We start from the raw sequence: 18,435 nt of genomic DNA, 5'->3' as shown, positions 1-18,435 counted from the left end.
AAAGGTTCCTCGGGTGCTTGAGAAATTAGGATTTCAGCCCATAGAGATACAATATAGTCAATTAAGAATCAACATTCTGCGTATTGATGCTAACTTAAAACAATGCCACACAATGGATTGTGTGTTTCATTTTATTGAATTTGGAGAATTGAGATATGTACATATGTTGATACATCACACAGTTGATACATGTTCAGGATTAATTTTATTTCTAACAATTATAAGAATGTCATACCCTTAAATAAACTATCTTGGGTAACAGAAAGCTTTACAGTAATATTAAAATTGTAACATGAGTTCAGAGTAAGTGCATCAAAGCATTCCTCTGAAAGATATCTGTGCGTCCAGCTCTCTTACAGCTATTGCTGCTTTGTTCCATTTTTAATCTGGGATTTGATTTGGACCTGTGTGAAGGCAGCACATTTTACATAGTTTTGATTCTGGGAAGAAGTGGTATCATTGCGTATCTAAAACAGCATATGAAAGGCCATCAGTATTACACCCCACTCTCCTCCATGGCTTGAATGAAAACTTCTGTCCTACCCTGCCATCAAATAAAGGAGCATCCCTTCCTCTGTCCGTCTGTCTCTCCTCCCTCCCTCCCTCCCTCCCTCCCTCCTTCACTCCCTCCCTCCCTTCTTCACCCAATCAGTTCACATTCTAGCTGCTTCTACTACAGACTGTGAGGAATTCTGCAGCACAGCCCATTTACACTCATCTCTCCTGACTGACACCACTGTCAGCTTCCCTTTCCCTCCCTTTCTCCTAAGCTCTCTCTTCCAAGCTGGCTACTCTGGCAAGTCAGCTAACCTGTGCTCCTCTGGGGTCTATGGGAATCTGCAAGGAAGCACCAAGACTGTGACTTCCTGTTTCTATACTCTCACAATGAGAAAAAAAATTACAAGCAACCAAACTAGCACTGTGTTTTCAAAAAGTCTCTTCTTGTAAAACAGAGGTAGGTTCACTCTGTAAAGGGTTTGAAGTAATTGACATTCAGTTATTGGCTTATCTGTTCCCATCATTTAAATAAAATTTAAATTTAAACTGTAAGTTTAAAAACTTACAGTTGGGGCACAGTGTCAGCGGACACCCCCAAGGTCCCCTGAGCACTCTCCACAGGCTCTTAGGACCTCTGGTGAGTGGAACACAACTTCTGTTCCAATCTAATCGCACGGGACCTAAGACAGCATTAATTAGGAAAGCAGAAAACCAGGACTGACCAGGGTCACAAGTCCCTTCTGGTCGGCCCCAACACCGGGTCACCTTGGCCATGGAGTCTGCAGACACTCTCAAGGTCCCCAGAGTACTCTCCACTGGATCTAAGGACCTCTGGTGAGTGGAACACAACTTCTGCCAGGAGGCAGGTTCGAACACCCGATATCTGGGCACCTTCCCTGCAAGAGGAGAGCTTGCCTGAAGAGAGTGCTCTGACCACTGAAACTCAGGAGAGAGCTAGTCTCCCAGGTCTGATGGTAAAGAATAACTGACTCACTAGAGGAACAAGCTCTAACCAGAGACAACTATAACAACTGACTCCAGAGATTACCAGATGTCGAGAGGCAAACATAAGAATCTTACTAACAGAGGCCAAGACCACTCACCATCATCAGAACGCAGCACTCCCACCTCACCCAGTCCTGGGCACCCCAACACACCCGAAAAGCTAGACCCAGATTTAAAAGCATATCTCATGATGATGGTAGAGAACATCAAGAAGGACTTTAATAACGCACTTAAAGAAATACAGGAGAACACTGCTAAAGAGTTACAAGTCCTTAAAGAAAAACAGGAAAACACATAAAAACAGGTGATGGAAAAAAACAAAACCATACTAGACCTAAAAAGCAAAGTAGACACAATAAAGAAAACCCAAAATGAAGCAATGCTAGAGATAGAAATCCTAGGAAAGAAATGTGGAAACATAGATGCAAGCATCATCAACAGAATACAATAGATGGAAGAGAGAATCTCAGGTGCAGAAGATTCCATAGAGAACATCAGCACAACAATCAAAGAAAATGCAAAATGCAAAAAGATCCTAACTCAAAACATCCAGGAAATCCAGGACACAATGAGAAGACCAAACCTATAGATAATAGGAGTAGATGAGAATGAAGATTTTCAACTTAAAGGACCAACAAATATCTTCAAAAAATAATAGAAGAAAACTTCCCAAACTTAAGGAAAGAGATGCCCATGAACATACAAGAAGCCTACAGAACTCCAAATAGACTGGACCAGAAAAGAAATTCCTCCCGACACATAATAATCAGAACAACAAATGCACTAAATAAAGATAGAGTATTAAAAGCAGTAAGGGAAAAAGGTCAAGTAACATATAAAGGCAGGCCTATCAGAATTACACCAGACTTTTCACCAGAGACTATGAAAGCCAGAAGATCCTGGACAGATGTTATACAGACACTAAGAGATCATAAATGCCAGCCCAGGATACTATACCCAGCCAAACTCTCAATTATGATAGATGGAGAAACCAAAGTATTCCACGACAAAACCAAATTCACACATTATCTTTCTATGAATCCAGCCCTTCAAAGGATAATAACAGAAAAAAAACAATACAAAGACGGAAACCATACCCTAGAACAAACAAGAAAGTAATCCTTCAACAAACCAAAAAGAAGACAGTCACAAGAACAGAATGCCAACTCTCACAACAAAAATAATAGGAAGCAACAATTATTTTTCCTTAATGTCTCTTAATATCAATGGACACAATTCCCCCAATAAAAAGACATAGACTAACAGACTGGCTACACAAACAGGACCAACATTTTGCTGCTTACAGGAAACCCATCTCAGGGAAAAAGACAGACACTACCTCAGAGTGAAAGGCTGGAATACAAATTTCCAAGCAAGTGGTCTGAAGAAACAAGCTGGAGTAGCCATTCTAATATCGAATAAAATCGACTTCCAACCCAAAGTTATCAAAAAAGACAAGGAGGAACACTTCATATTCATCAAAGGTAAAACTCTCCAAGAGGAACTCTCAATTCTGTATATCTACGCTCCAAATGCAAGGGCAGCCAGATTCATTAAAGAAACTTTAGTAAAGCTCAAAGCATACATTGCACCTCACACAATAATAGTGGGAGACTTCAACACACCACTTTCATCAATTAACAGATCATGGAAACAGAAACTAAACAGGGACACAGTGAAACTAACAGAAGTTATGAAACAAATGGATTTAACAGATATCTACAGAACATTTTATCCTAAAACAAAAGGATACACCTTATTCTCAGTGCCAAATGGTACCTTCTCCAAAATTGACCATATAATTAGTCACAAAGTAGGCCTCAACAGATACAAAAATATTGAAATTGTCCCATGCATCCTATCAGATCACCATGGACTAAGGCTGATCTTCAATAACAACATAAATAATAGAAAGCCAACATTCACATGGAAACTGAACAACACTCTTCTCAATGATACCTTGGTCAAGGAAGGAATAAAGAAAGAAATTAAAGACTTTTTAGAGTTTAATGAAAATGAAGACACAACATACCCAAACTTATGGGACACAATGAAAGCATTTCTAAGAGGGAAATCCATAGCTCTGAGTGCCTCTAAAAAGAAACTAGAGAGAGCACACACTAGCAGCTTGACAACACACCTAAAAGCTCTAGAACAAAAGGAAACAAATTCACCCAAGAGGAGTAGAAGGCAGGAAATAATCAAACTCAGGGGTGAAATCAACCAAGTGGAAACAAGAAAAACTATTCAAAGAATCAACCAAACGAGGAGCTGGTTCTTTAGAAAAATCAACAAGATAGATAAACCCTTAGCCAGACTCATTAGAAGGCACAGGGAAAGCATCCTAAGGAACTAAATCAGAAATGAAAAGGGAGACATAACAACAGATCCTGAAGAAATCCAAAACACCATTAGATCCTTCTACAAAAGGCTATACTCAACAAAACTGGAAAACCTGGATGAAATGAACAAATTTCTAGACAGATACCAGGTACCAAAGTTAAATCAGGATCAGGTTAATGATCTAAACAGTCGCATATCCCCTAAAGAAAGAGAAGCAGTCATTAATAGTCTCCTGACCAAAAAAAGCCCAGGACCAGATGGGTTTAGTGCAGAGTTCTATCAGACCTTCAAAGAAGATCTAATTCTAGTTCTGCACAAACTATTCCACAAAATAGAAGCAGAAGGTACTCTACCCAATTCATTCTATGAAGCCACAATTACACTGATACCTAAACAACAGAAAGATCCAACAAAGATAGAGAACTTCAGACTAATTTCCCTTATGAATATCGATGCAAAAATACTCAATAAAATTCTCTCTAACCAAATCCAAGATCACATTAAAACAATCATCCATCCTGACCAAGTAGGTTTTATTCCAGGGATGCAGGGATGGTTCAATATATGGAAATGCATCAACATAATCCAGTATATAAACAAACTCAAAGACAAAAACCACGTGATCGTCTCGTTAGATACAGAAAAAGCATTTGACAAAATCCAACACCCATTCATGATAAACATCTTGGAAAGATCAGGAATTCAAGGCCCATACCTAAACATGATAAAAGCAATCTACAGCAAACCAGTAGCTAACATCAAAGTAAATGGTGAGAAGCTGGAAGCAATCCCACTAAAATCAGGGACTAGACAAGGCTGTCCACTCTTGCCCTACCTATTCAACATTCAAAAGGAGATCAAGGGGATACAAATTGGAAAGGAAAAAGTCAAAACATCACTTTTTTGCAGATGATATGATAGTATATATAAGTGACCCTAAAAATTCAACAGAGAACTCCTAAACCTGATAAACAGCTTCGGTGAAGTGACTGGATATAAAATTAACTCAAACAAGTCAATGGCCTTTCTGTACACAAAGAATAAACAGGCTGAGAAAGAAATTAAGGATGCAACACCCTTCTCAATAGTCACAAATAATATAAAATTCCTTGGCATGACTCTAACTAAGGAAGTGAAAGATCTGTATGATAAAAACTTCAAGTCTCTGAAGAAAGAAATTAAAGAAGATCTCCGAAGATGGAAAGATCTCCCGTGCTCATGGATTGGCAGGATCAATATAGTAAAAATGGCTATCTTGCCAAAAGCAATCTACAGATTCAATGTAATCCCCATCAAAATTCCAAATCAATTCTTTAACGAATTAGAAAGAGCAATCTGCAAATTCATCTGGAATAACAAAAAAACCTAGGATAGCAAAAAATTTTCTCAAGGGTAAAAGAACCTCTGGTGGAATTACTATGCCTGACCTAAAGCTGTACTACAGAGCAATTGTGATAAAAATTGCATGGTACTGGTATAGTGACAGACAAGTAGACCAGTGGAATAGAATTGAAGACCCAGAAATGAACCCACACACCTATGGTCACTTGATCTTTGAGGATCAAAAACCATCCAGTGGAAAAAAGACAGCATTTTCAACAAAGAGTGCTGGCACAACTGGCGCTTAACATGTAGAAGAATTCCTATCTCCTTGTACTAAGGTCAAATCTAAGTGGATCAAGGAACTCCACATAAAACCAGAGACAGTGAAACTTATAGAGGAGAAAGTGGAGAAAAGCCTCCAAGATATGGGCAGAGGGGGAAAATTCCTGAATAGAACAGCAATGGCTTATGCTATAAAATCGAGAATTGACAAATGGGACCTCATAAAATTGGAAAGCTTCTCTAAGGCAAAGGACACTGACAATAAGACAAAAAAGGCCACCAACAGATTGGGAAAGGATCTTTACCAACCCTAAATCAGATAGGGGACTAATATCTAATATATATAAAGAACTGAAGAAAGTGGACTCCAGAAAATCAGATAACCCCATTAAAACATGGGGCTTAGAGCTAAACAAAGAATTCTCACCTGATGAATACCGAATGGCTGAGAAGCACCTGAAAAAATGTTCAGCATCCTTAATCATCAGGGAAATGCAAATCAAAACAGCCCTGAGATTCCATCTCACACCAGTCAGAATGGCTAAGATCAAAAATTCAGGTGACAGCAGATGCTGGCGAGGATGTGGAGAAAGAGGAACACTCCTCCATTGTTGGTGGGATTGTAGGCTTGTACAACCACTCTGGAAATCAGTCTGGCGGTTCCTCAGAAAATTGGACATAGTACTACAGGAAGATCCCACAATACCTCTGCTGGGCATATATCCAGAAGATGTGCCAACTGGTAAGAAAGACACATGCTCCACTATGTTCATAGCAGCCTTATTTATAATAGCCAGAAGCTGGAAAGAACCCAGATGCCCCTCAACAGAGGAATGGATACAGAAAATGTGGTACATCTACACAATGGAGTACTACTCAGCTATTAAAAAGAATGAATTTATGAAATTCCTAGCCAAATGGATGGACGTGGAGGGCATCATCCTGAGTGAGGTAACCCAATCACAAAAGAACTCCCATGATATATACTCACTGATAAGTGGATATTAGCCCTGAAACTTAGAATACCCAAGATACAAGATACAAAGCACATGAAACTCAAGAAGAAAGAAGACCAAAGTGTGGACACTTTGCCCTTTTTTAAAATTGGGAACAAAACACCAGTGGAAGGAGTTACAGAGCAAAGTTTGGAGCTGAGAGAAAAGATGGACCATCTAGAGACTACCATATCTGGGGATCCATCCCATAATCAGCCACCAAACACAGACACCATTGCATACACTAGCAAGATTTTGCTGAAAGGACCCTGATATAGCTGTCTCTTGTGAGACTATGCTGGGGCCTAGCAAACACAGAAGTGGATGCTCACAGTCAGCTCTTGGATGGATCACAGGGCCCCCAATGGAGGAGCTAGAGAAAGTATCCAAGGAGCTAAAGAGATCCCTATAGTTGCAACCCTATAGGTGGAACAACAATGTGAACTAACCAATAGCTGCAACCCTATAGGTGGAACAACAATATGAACTAACAAATACCCCCTGGAGCTTGTGTCTCTAGCTGCATATATATCAGAAGATGGCCTACCCAGCCATCATTGGAAAGAGAGTCCCATTGGTCATGCAAACTTTATATGTCTCAGTACAGAGGAACGCCAGGGCCAAGAAGTGGGAGTGGGTGTGTAGGGGAGTGGGGTGGAGGGTGTGGGGGACTTTTGGGATAGCATTTTGGGATACTGTTAATTTTTGTCTCTTAATATCAAATAGCAATTATAAATTTACATATTGATTTATTGTTATATTCCTTTCATTACAGTTTAATTTGAATATTGCAACTGCCATTAGTTTAAATGCCACTGCTACCAACAGATCATGGACAGGATTAGGCTGAATTTGCCAGACAGAATTCAGCAAGTATGAAATTAAAAAAATATCTCTAGAAGAAAAATAAAATGGGTAACTACTCTTAACATGGCATTCAGGGAAGCAACTAGGTAGAAAATTGTCAATCAATTTGCTGAAGCAAATTAGAGTTCATTGCCTCAGGTCATCCTTTGCTTTGTACCAAATTTGAGTATATGCTCACTATCAAAAAATACTCATGTAGAGCAGAATCTATTGAAGGCTGTGCTTCCATAATACTTGGTCATTTCTCCTTATCACAGCATGGCCCTCTTGATGTACCTTTGTCTACCTACATAGGTACTTTGTATTCCAGACCTTCTAAGCCTAACTAGATCATAGGTCTGAGCTCTTTCTGTAAACCCAGTCCTGGAGCCAACTACATATTATGCTAGCAATCACTCTGTTTCTTCTATCCTATTATTCAGAAGATTGGACAAGAGAACACAAAAGGGTACTCCTGTTATAGGACAGTTAAGTGAAGAGTCTCATGAGTAAGCAGCATGGAAGTCTCTTCAAGACGGAGCAGAAAGAAGTCTGGAAGATTCTCTGGGTGGAGGATCACTTAAGGGTTTCCAGAGTGTTACATTGGAAAAAAAATCAAAAGTAACAGGTCTGAACATTGGCATAGTTAATATTCCATATTTTAGGATTCCTACACTTGCAGAGAAGTGTAATTACATCAAAATTTACTCAGGGTACATGTCATTTCTTTCAAGAACATGTTTTACATCTTTCCCATTGGAAAGACAATCCTGCGTACTTAACATTTCTGGTTTCTCTGGAGATCTGTAGGCATAAGGACATTCATGCTGTTTCCCAACTTGTACTAAAAAAAGTCTATTTTTTCAAAGAATTTTATCTTTAAAAAAATCTGACCAGGCTTCATGGATATCTTTCCTTGTTTGACACATGTATTCAGTGTGTATATATTAAAGATATCAGTAATGCTAGCATGTTTTCATAGCTAATGTTTGGTTCTGTCTATTCCACAGTCTCTTCTTTCTGGAAAAGATAGGATGTACATATTTTTAATATTATACTACAGTTTTCTCACTATTTGAAACTTCTTGTGCTCATGTAGATATAGTATCTGTATGCTGAATAAAGCTAGCAAGTCCTCAGACCTGGGGATAGGACATGTTTCTAAGTGACCTACCCCATTATGTTTGCTAGCTGGGTAACAGCCTCTGCCACTGTAGCTTCTATACAGTTGTAATTGCATGTACAGGGAATGCCCTTCTGAGTTGAGATTATCTTGCCTAGCTCTCAGAATTTATCCCATTACAACTGATGAGGTTCAAGGGTTATGCCCCTAAACTTCAATCTCATGCATCCTTTACCACCTGGTATTTCAGAGGTGTGGGGACTCTTGCTGAAACTTGTCATTTTCCTAGTTTTTACCCAGGAAGGAAAAAAACAGGCCTGATAGTCGTAGAACTGCAAGTCTCCTTTGTTTTTGTTTGTTTGTTTGTTTGTTTGTTTTTCATTCTGGTGGATCATACACAGATATTTTTCTCTTTCTGGGATCTATTACTTTACAATGGGCTGGTCTTTCCTCTTCCTGCAGGTTCTTAGAAGAACCTTGCTTTCACCCTGTGTTTTCCCATGGCTCCAGTGATGAATTACCTGATCTTCAAGTTGGATGAGTATCCAGTTCTCAGTCAAGCCAAACATTTTCTTTGTTTAAATGAGCTTCTGACTACAGGGGTTGGAGGATCAATTTTTAAATTCAAACCCAATGTATTCTAAGTTCCTGCCTTTACTGTCAAGCCATGCATGCTAATGACCAAAGTGGTTTGGAGAATTAGAAATAGGGTAGTTGGGAATAGGATGGATTGGTTTACTGTCTCCAATCTTTGCATGTCTTCCTCTCTCATATTTAGCACTTTGTGGTGCATGTCTCTTTCCACAGATGTATGTGCACTGGACAGACTCAACATTCAAGGTGAGGACAAAAAAAAAAAAAAAGTAACACTAACCTCTTGAAGATCCTCCACATAGCAAGTAAAAGGCAGAATTCTGGGTGCCCATGATGTAGCCTTCATTCCATATAAGATATGTGATTTTGGTCAATTGTAAAATCACTGTTTAATTGGACAATACTACAATGAAACAATAAATAAATATTAATATAAAAACTTGAACAAAAGCTGTACTGCTAAACACGGTAGACTAAAAGGAAAACTCATACTACAAGAATGAGTGCAATGAGCGTATGAGATTAGTCTTAACTCTATAGAAAAAAAAATGCACTAGTCACCAGAGAATTACTACAAAATTCCCTGAAAGGATCAGAAGTCTATTTTTCTTTTGTTAAAGAGCTATTTAATTTCAGAGCCGTGACAAGAGTTGTAGCAGAAGTATTTTATCTGATAACCTCTGTGGAATCTAAAAGGAACGTCACTGAATGACCCTATTTTAATTTCTTTACCCCTTCTAGTTTTCACAGCTCTACAAGGGATGAATCACTGGCTCCATTTTTAAAGGCAAAAAGATAAAGACTTTCAGTTGCCAACAAAGCTACAATGGTCCTCATTGCTGACATGAAAAATGCCCTCAATGTGTGATTGAAGCAAACTCATGGCAGTGCTTCAAAATCCTCATGTGAAGGCTGGAGAAAAATGCCCCCACCTCCCTGTACAATTCCAATAAGTGCTGTACTTTCAGTTCTAACCTTATTCTTTACCCTCTGTTCTTAGTTGTCATTACTGGGGATTTAGTGGCATCTGACTCCTACTCAATTCAGCAGTACTTCAGCCCTTGACTGGTGAATAGACAAGCTTATAATAGAAAAGCTGCCTCTTCAGAGAAAGTGGCTCAGCAGGATGTGAGAGGCCCAGGGAGAGAAACCCTCTCCTTTCAGGAGAATGTTACTCAAGGTGACCCCTTGCTTCAGTCCTCAGACAATCTCTGAAAGAAACTGAAGTTGAAAACAACAGGAGGGTTAAGAAGAAGTGGCCAGAGGGACGACCCACACTGGTGCTGTCTCTCCTGGCTTTTTCCTTCCAGGTCCACTTGTGCACCTGCCTCCTGCTCTCTTTAGTTCATTTTAAAACACATTAGACATTGGAATAGAATCAGATTCTATCTGATTTTGTATTTTAGTGATTTGAAATGTGAATGAGAAAGGCTGCTACAGAGCTTCTTCTCTATGAAGATGCAATAGAAGAGACACTACCGTTCTCTTTTAGGTTTGCTACTCATTTTATTAAACCTAATAGTACCCTTGGGAGTATGTCAGAGGTCACATTTGGTTATTTTCATTTACCATCTGGAAGCAGAGTCAAGCTCAGGCAGGTGTTAAATGCCACCCAAGACAGAATTAGAATATTTACTACATGACATAAGCCTCTATCCCTGCTATTATACACTAAACTGAATGTCTCAAAGAATTATCCAAAGGATCCAAAATATGATTTATTTTGTCAAAAAGTGAGTTTATTAGACAAATATATGTGTGTCATTATCTATACTAAATATATTTCCGGAGATAAACTGTCCATAATAAATGTTTTATAAGGTCCTATAATAAATGACACTACACTCCATCCAGGGAAGCAGAGCAGCGCCTTGTTCAGATATCACCAGAGATTTCTCCTGCAAATGATGGGAACAAAGACAAAGATCCACAGCCAGAAATTATGCAGAGAGAGACCTTAGAACACTCTGCTCTAAATGGGATGTCTCCATCAAATCTTTCCCCTCAGGGCTGGTAGAAGAGGAGGCAGAAAGAGTATTAGAGCCAGAGGACATGGAGAACACCAAGAAAACAAGGCCTTCTACATCAACATGGTCAATGAGCACATAAACTCACAAGACTGAGGATGCATACACAGGACCCTAGAGGTGGGACCCTAGATCTGAATGAAGTGGATGCATGCTTCCATACCTATCCCAGAAGCAATCTCTAATTGATAACCACTTGCAAATAAAAAGTTAGGTTCCTCCAAGGTTCTCACAGGTAGAGGAAAAATCTGCTCCTTTTTGTTTTTAACATACTATTGATTTTTTGAGTTTCACTTCATGCATCCAGTCCCACTCACCTCCCCAACCCCTCATATCTAACTTTTGCTCTTGCAACCTCCCCACAAAACAACACACACACACACACACACACACACACACACACACACACACACACACACACACCACATAGAAAACATCTGAGTATGGAAGCTGTAGTATGTCACAGTGTGTCCCACAGTATATTCCTCTGTCCACGTGTCTTCATTTGAAAATGTTCATTGCAATGAGTCATTGGTCTGATTTGAGATCTCTTGCTTCTGTGACACCATTAATATTGGATCTTCCAGAAACTTAGAATACCCAATATACAATTTACAAAGCACAAGATAATTAAGAAGGAAGATCAACGCGTAGATACTTCATTCCTCCTTAGAATAGGGAACAAAATACCCATGGAAGGAGTTACAGAGACAAAGTTTGGAGCTGAAACGAAAGGATGGACAATCCAGCGACTGACCCACCTGGGGATCCATCCGATAATCAGCCACTGAACACAGACATATTGCATATACCAGCAAGATTTTGCTGGCAGGACCCTGATATAGCTGTCTCTTGTGAGGCTATGGCAGTGCCTAGGAAATACAGAAGTGGATCCTCATAGTCATCTATAGGATGGAACACAAGGTCCCCAATGAAGGAGCTAGAGAAAGTACCGAAGGAACTGAAGGGGTCTGCAACCCTATAGGTGGAACAACAATATGAACCAGTACCCCCAGAGCTCGTGTCTCTAGCTGCATATGTAGCAAAAGATGGCCTAGTTGGCCATCATTGGGAGGAGAGGCCCCTAAGTCTTGCAAAGTTTATATGTCCCATTACAGGGGAATGCCAGAGCCAAGAAGTGGGAGTATGTGGGTAGGGGAGCAGGGCAGGGGGAGGCTATAGGTATAGCATTTGAAATGTAAATGAAGAAAATATCTAATAAAAAATTGAAAAAAAAACCTAACTGCCTAAAAAAAAAAAATCCTGTTGTTGCCCTGTGTCATGGAGATCCTGAAGCTTTGGATTAGCAGGACTAGCCCTTTCCCAAGTCCCAACAGTTTACAAATGACAAAGATTTGGGGGTAGGCAGACTCAGAATCCTGTATCTGGGCCTTGGTAGTAGCTGAACTGGTCATCCTACCAGCTCTCCTTTATCCTCACCACCAGGACTAGTTCTCCAGCCCTACTCAGGCTGATCCACTCACTGCTGCCATCAGGAGGAGGCAAGGTCATATTTCCTGCTCTCATGCCATTTGGGAGGGGAAGGACATCACCCCCACACCCACACCATCTGTGGTAGATAAGTGGTAGGACGAGCTCTCTCTCACTGGCTCACCTGCACAATGTGCTGCTCAGCCAAGGCACAGGGCCTGCTCTCATGATCCCAGTGCCAGCTGTCCTGACAACTCAAGGTGTGCCGGGACATCACCCAACACCTGTGCCATCTCACAGGACAAATGGTGGAGCCAGCTCTCCCATGCTGTCATACTCAGGCTAGCTGACCTGTGTCTCCACCATTAGGGCCGGCTTCATTGTGCTGTCTGAATGAGTCACAGGAGCAGCTTTCCAGAGTGCTGCCTCTGGTGAAAGGTACGGTCAGTTCTGCACAGCCTGGACATCTATTTAGTCCCTGGTGGCTGCCCTGACTAAGGACAGACCCCATGTTCTTTAGTGGTAATAGCCACAAACATTAACATCTGCCACAGTATAGCCATGGACCCAGACATGGTCCTCAGTGGCAGCTCAGGATGGGACCTCACTTTGGCTCCAGGTGACAGACTGGCCACTCACAACAGACTACTCTTCTCCACACTTGAGTTACCAGTTCTGCCTCTATTCATAATGCTTAAGCTGCTCCACTTCCTTTCTCTCCCATCTTATGGGTCACTCTTGGTGCAGGGTAGACATACAGCTAGTGAACCCTTGGGTAACATCCTCTGTCCGTGTTGTATGTCATGAAAGCAAGTGGGTGTCTATGGTCTGCCTGAGCCATGAGCCAGAGGGCAGGTTTTTGTGTGGCATAGCAATCCACAAGTCTCTGTCTTCCTCTTCCCATGCTGCTCTGCCTGTATTTGATTTGATTTGATTTGATTTTTTATGAGTTATAAGCATAAAACAGCTTTGGCAACCAAGCCAGACATCAAGCTAGGATGCCATCTGATCTGTTTTCTATTGAATTCAAGGATCCATACTGGACTGTTGGAACTCTACAGGGAGCAACTCTAACTGGTTCCCTAGAAATCCAGCAACCATGGTGTTCATTCCACTATGTAACCTATGTTCCTTCGGTATTTTCTGTCCCAAGTGATACATTTCTAACAACAGATTACAATACAGTGTCATATGGTGTTTTAGAAAATGACTCAATGGCTTTCCCTCTCTTGCTTGCTTGCTTTCCTCCTTTTTCCCTCCACGACTTTAAGAGAAGTCACATGCTATGTTGTGTGTTGCCTTGTAGAGATATACATATATTCTGATTTGCTTTCTGTTGCTATGATAAAACACTCTAACCAAAAGCAACCTAGAGGAGCAAAGAGTTTATCTGTCTTACAATTCCAGGTCACTGTCTATTATTAAGGGAAGTCTGTGCAGAACTCAAACAAGATATTGAAACAATAATATCTAATTTTTGGCTCATGCTTAGTTAGCTTTCTTATATGGCCTAGAACCACCTACCTGAGGATGGTACAGTCCACGATGTGCTGGTATATTTCATTATCAATTAACGATTAAGACAATCCTTCACACCCTGCTCAGAAGCAAATTTATCTAGATAATTCTCCAGTTGGGACTTTCTTCTCAGATAACTCTAGCCTGTGTTAAGTTGAAAATTAAAGCTAACCAGGTCACCACACAGTAAGAAATATACGTTTGTTCTGTGAATAGCCACTCCTGGGGGAATTTGTGAATACACCTACCTACACCTGTCTGAGAACTACTCCATCCTTGTTTCCTGCTTTACACATCAGAACCCCAGGCTTTCTGGTCTTGAGGTTGCATTGCTCCCCTCCATGAATGAGTACTTGGACTCTCAGCCTTGAAGTAAGAGTTATACTATCAGCCTTCTTGGTTGTGAGGGTCTCTGAGTTGGGATTTACCATGTGGTGGTCTCTAGCCTGCAGAAGACCTGTCATGGAACTTTTCAGTGGCCAACTTCCCTAATAAATTCCCTCCTACACATCTATCTGCAGTTTCTATTTGCAGTGTTGTTCTAGATAACCCTGAGTATACAGGTGAAATTGAAAGGCACGGATGATTAAAGTTTACTGGTCATGGTTAGAAAAACCATAGCTGGTAGAACTTCTATTAATATCCAAGTCTTCTAGAGTTTAAAACTGTAGAAAATTGAAAGGGAGTCAATAATTGAATATCTTACAAAAGAATCAAAGCTTTTCAAATGTAGTGCCAATATTAAGAATCAAGTTCTAACACAGAGAAAATTCAAATGAAGGGAGAATATGATGAGTTTCATGAAAAGAAAATCAATTTCATGAGCATATCATATTCCAGCAGCTGTCTGTGTAGCACTGGTCAAAACAGTTCTACTTTCTCTTCATCTCCTGCTTCTGTTTGTCTACAATATGTTAATAAGAAGGGACAGAGAAATTTGAAACATTTTTCAATATGAGTTGGTTCTTTGAGTCCAGAGTTACCAAGTCTCAAAAGTAGAAGGATGTGGTGACTAACTAAAGCATTTCAATAAGTCATAACTAATGATACCCCCTAACCATAGCAATGAATGAACTCAGGGTCTATTAAGATTGACCTCAGATTGCTAAGTACTCCATTACTACAAGTAGCACAGCAAACACAGTTCCTTGAATAATTATTCACTTACTAAATTTCCAGCTACATAAACAGTCATTATCTAGAGTTTTTAAAAATAAATATTACACATTTAGATATCATACTCTACCTGTGCAATATGTTCTCACTGTAAAAAGTGGCTATAAATATTATAGATGTATATAATAAATATATAAATATCAAGAAAACTCATGTGAACTTACAAATAGTTCAAAATAAGAAGTCAGAAGGATGAAAGGTTAAGTAGATAGGTAACAAACATTACAGGACTTCTCTCTCCCTAAAGGTTGTTTTTCAGGGAATTCAGGGTAATTTGACTATAGAGGTGGGATGAGAGATGTAGCTCAGCAGTAGAACACTGGCTAAGTATTTAAGAGGTCTTGAGTTTTATATCTTTCACCAAAAGGAAAGGAGGGAGAGAAAGGGAAGACAGTGAGGGAGCAGAAACAAACAAAAAAAAACAGTAAATATCTTTGTATGTCAACCTTGAGTTATATAATATGATACTTATTAAAGTCAAAAGAAGTTTTAAAATATTTTCTTTTTTTATAAATAATTACTCACCATAGAGAAATGTCTGGAAATGGTGGGACATGGATGGTCACTAAGTACTTTCTCATTCCTTGCAATCCTTCTGTCCCCTGCTGAGGAATGATTGAGTCTTTTGGCCTTGCTTCTCACTCAAGGCTTTTGTCCAGCCTCCATCTTGGGTGTGTGCAACTTCCATTATCGGCTCCTCCACACATCACTACAGAGTTTCCTTATACCACCTCCACTATTTCTTCACTTATCTATATAGAGAATCATTGTCTGAGGCGGAAATAAGCAGCATGCATCTTGTTTTCAGAAGCTCACCATGAAGCTCAACCACACAGATTTTTGAGCCTGTGGACTCTAGCATCCATATCTAAGGCTGAGCTTTTACTCAAGGACTGTACAATCTCTTGTAACAAGTGTTAAAATATCCCAGATAAAAGTAAATCCAAGATTACATGCTAATCTAATCTATAATAAACTAGAACTTCTCATATTAGAATGCAAATTAATATTGGATAATACCATTATAAATGGTTACTAATTCAGTAGTCTTGCATGGAAGAAAAACAGAACTGTAGTAGGTTTCTGGTTTTCTGCTCTTTCAGGATTCTGATTCAGTGAAGCTACAATGGTATTCAGTGGTCTACCTTTATAAATCTACTACCCACAAAGAAATTTTAACTTGGGTTTCAGCACACATCATCTAACTGCTCTCTTAGAAGCAGTGCTATAGAAACAGGTGTCTAAAGTTTCCAGTGGGTCACCAGGACTGAAGTAAAGAAACAAGAATAGGAAACTTTGAAAAGAAGGAGAGTAAAATGAATTAGGAAACCAAAACTGGAAAATGTTTTCTTTTCATGTTCATTTTCTGAAGGAAATGGGTAGAATTGTGAAATGAATATTTTCTCTTCCCTATTATTGCTCTTGAATTCCCAGAGGTTGCTCATACACTAAAGAGATCTTGTTAAGTAGAAAATGATTCAGTAATTTCATTTTAAGGCTTATACAAAAGCCAATTCACTCCATGGACTCTTTATACTTGGGAAATTTAATTTGCTTACTAGATAAAATGTTTTAGGAACAAACACAGTCTGTTCTTACCTCTCTGTTATTTTAGTTACATTGTAATCAGAAGAGAGAAACCATATAATAATCTGAACAAGGGAAATATAAAAAAGTTGCAACAGGAGTTGAAATCATAATAAACTGAGTAAAAATGGTGGAAGACAGCAGCTGATGTCAAAGCAAGCCACCTGAAAGGCATGAGTTAGAAGGAGTTATGGTTGACTTGCTGGAGAGTAAACACTGACCCTGACCCTGTTTAACAAGACCCATCTCTGTTATTACAGGGCAAGGAAAATGGCTAGGCTGGGGGTAGAGTCAGTAAATTAATAGCTGCTATATCTCTCTACTAGCTAAGTTAAAAGTTTTTATTCCATAAAATACATTTGTTATATATACTGCTGTGTATACACACACACACACGCGCGCGCGCACACACACACACACACACACACACATACACACACACCAAATGATACCTGATAGCATTTTCCTGAGGACTTAATCACCACTTATTTGAAAGCTTTCCTCTCTCCTGTATATTTGTCAGTGTCTATGATTTCAATGTGGACAGACATATGTACTATCAGAAGAAAAAAATCAGAAAGTACATCATAAGTCTACTTGCTTAAAACAGAGAAAACATTTCAATACAACTTATATGTTAAGACTGAGGAACTGGGTTCTTTCAGCAAAATCTTGCTTATGTATGCAATGGTGTCAGCGTTTGGAGGCTGATTATGGGATGGATCCCGGATATGGCAGTCTCTAGATGCTCCATCCTTTCATCTCAGCTCCAAACTTTGTTTCTGTAACTCCTTCCATTGGTGTTTTGTTCCCAATGTCTCTTGTGAGGCTATGCTGGGGCCTAGAAAACACAGAAGTGGATGCTCACAGTCAGCTATTGGATGGATCACAGGGCCCCCTATGGAGGAGCTAGAGAAAGTACCCAAGGAACTAAAGGGGTCTACAACCCTATAGGTGGAACAACAATATGAACTAACCAGTACCCACCAGAGCTCGTGTCTCTAGTTGCATATGAATAGAAGATGGCCTAGTCGGCCATCATTGGAAAGAGAAGCCCATTGGTCTTGCAAACTTTAGATGCTTCAGTACAGGGGAATGCCAGGGCCAAGAAGTTAGAGTGGGTGGTCAGGGGAGTGGGGGGGGGTATGGGGGATTTTGGGGATAGCATTTGAAATGTAAATGAGGAAAATACCTAATTTAAAAAAAAAGAAAAAGAAAAAAGAAAAAGACTGAGGAACTTAGAGGACTCTTGGTACCCATAGATGGCAGCAAAGGGCAGTCATGTACTGAGCACCTTCAAGCCCATCTTTTTCAGATGCATGTATTCTTCTCATTCTTTCCTTAATACTTTTCCAAATTCCAGTCATTTCTCTGATGAATTAGCTACTCTAGGGAAACAATTTTAAAGAACTATAGATGAATGCTAGCAGGAACAAGTAACAAAATGCCAATGTTGTTCACAGAAGTAAAGAAATGCTTTCTAATGTATAGCAGAGGTCAGCAAATGTTTTCAACAAAGGGTTAAATAGTAAAGAGTTTAGACTGTGAGGCCATAGGCCCATTATGCCCAATAGCATGACTATAGCCACCAGCAACATGTGTAAGACTGTGCCAGGAGCCGGTAGTGGTGGCACACGCCGGTAGGACTTGCTGAAGGAGGCAGAGGCAGGAGGATCACGAGTTCGAG

At 39.8% G+C, this 18,435-nt stretch overlaps 1 long non-coding RNA gene across 1 annotated transcript; it reads right to left on the bottom strand.

Moving 5' to 3' along the window:
* Positions 1–9,303: 9,303 nt before the first annotated feature.
* On the bottom strand, positions 9,304–17,372 carry Gm46331. The gene is made up of 3 exons (XR_001780539.1): positions 17,201–17,372; positions 15,687–15,913; positions 9,304–9,412 (listed from the first exon to the last, which is right to left on the bottom strand). It is a non-coding gene; the product is annotated as a predicted gene, 46331 (long non-coding RNA).
* Positions 17,373–18,435: the final 1,063 nt, after the last annotated feature.

The sequence above is a fragment of the Mus musculus genome, chromosome 12 (genome assembly GCF_000001635.26).
Source record: "Mus musculus strain C57BL/6J chromosome 12, GRCm38.p6 C57BL/6J".
NCBI classification, from domain to species: Eukaryota; Metazoa; Chordata; class Mammalia; order Rodentia; family Muridae; genus Mus; species Mus musculus.
The sequence above is the reverse complement of the archived record's forward strand: the minus strand, read 5'-3'. Positions and strand labels throughout refer to the sequence as shown.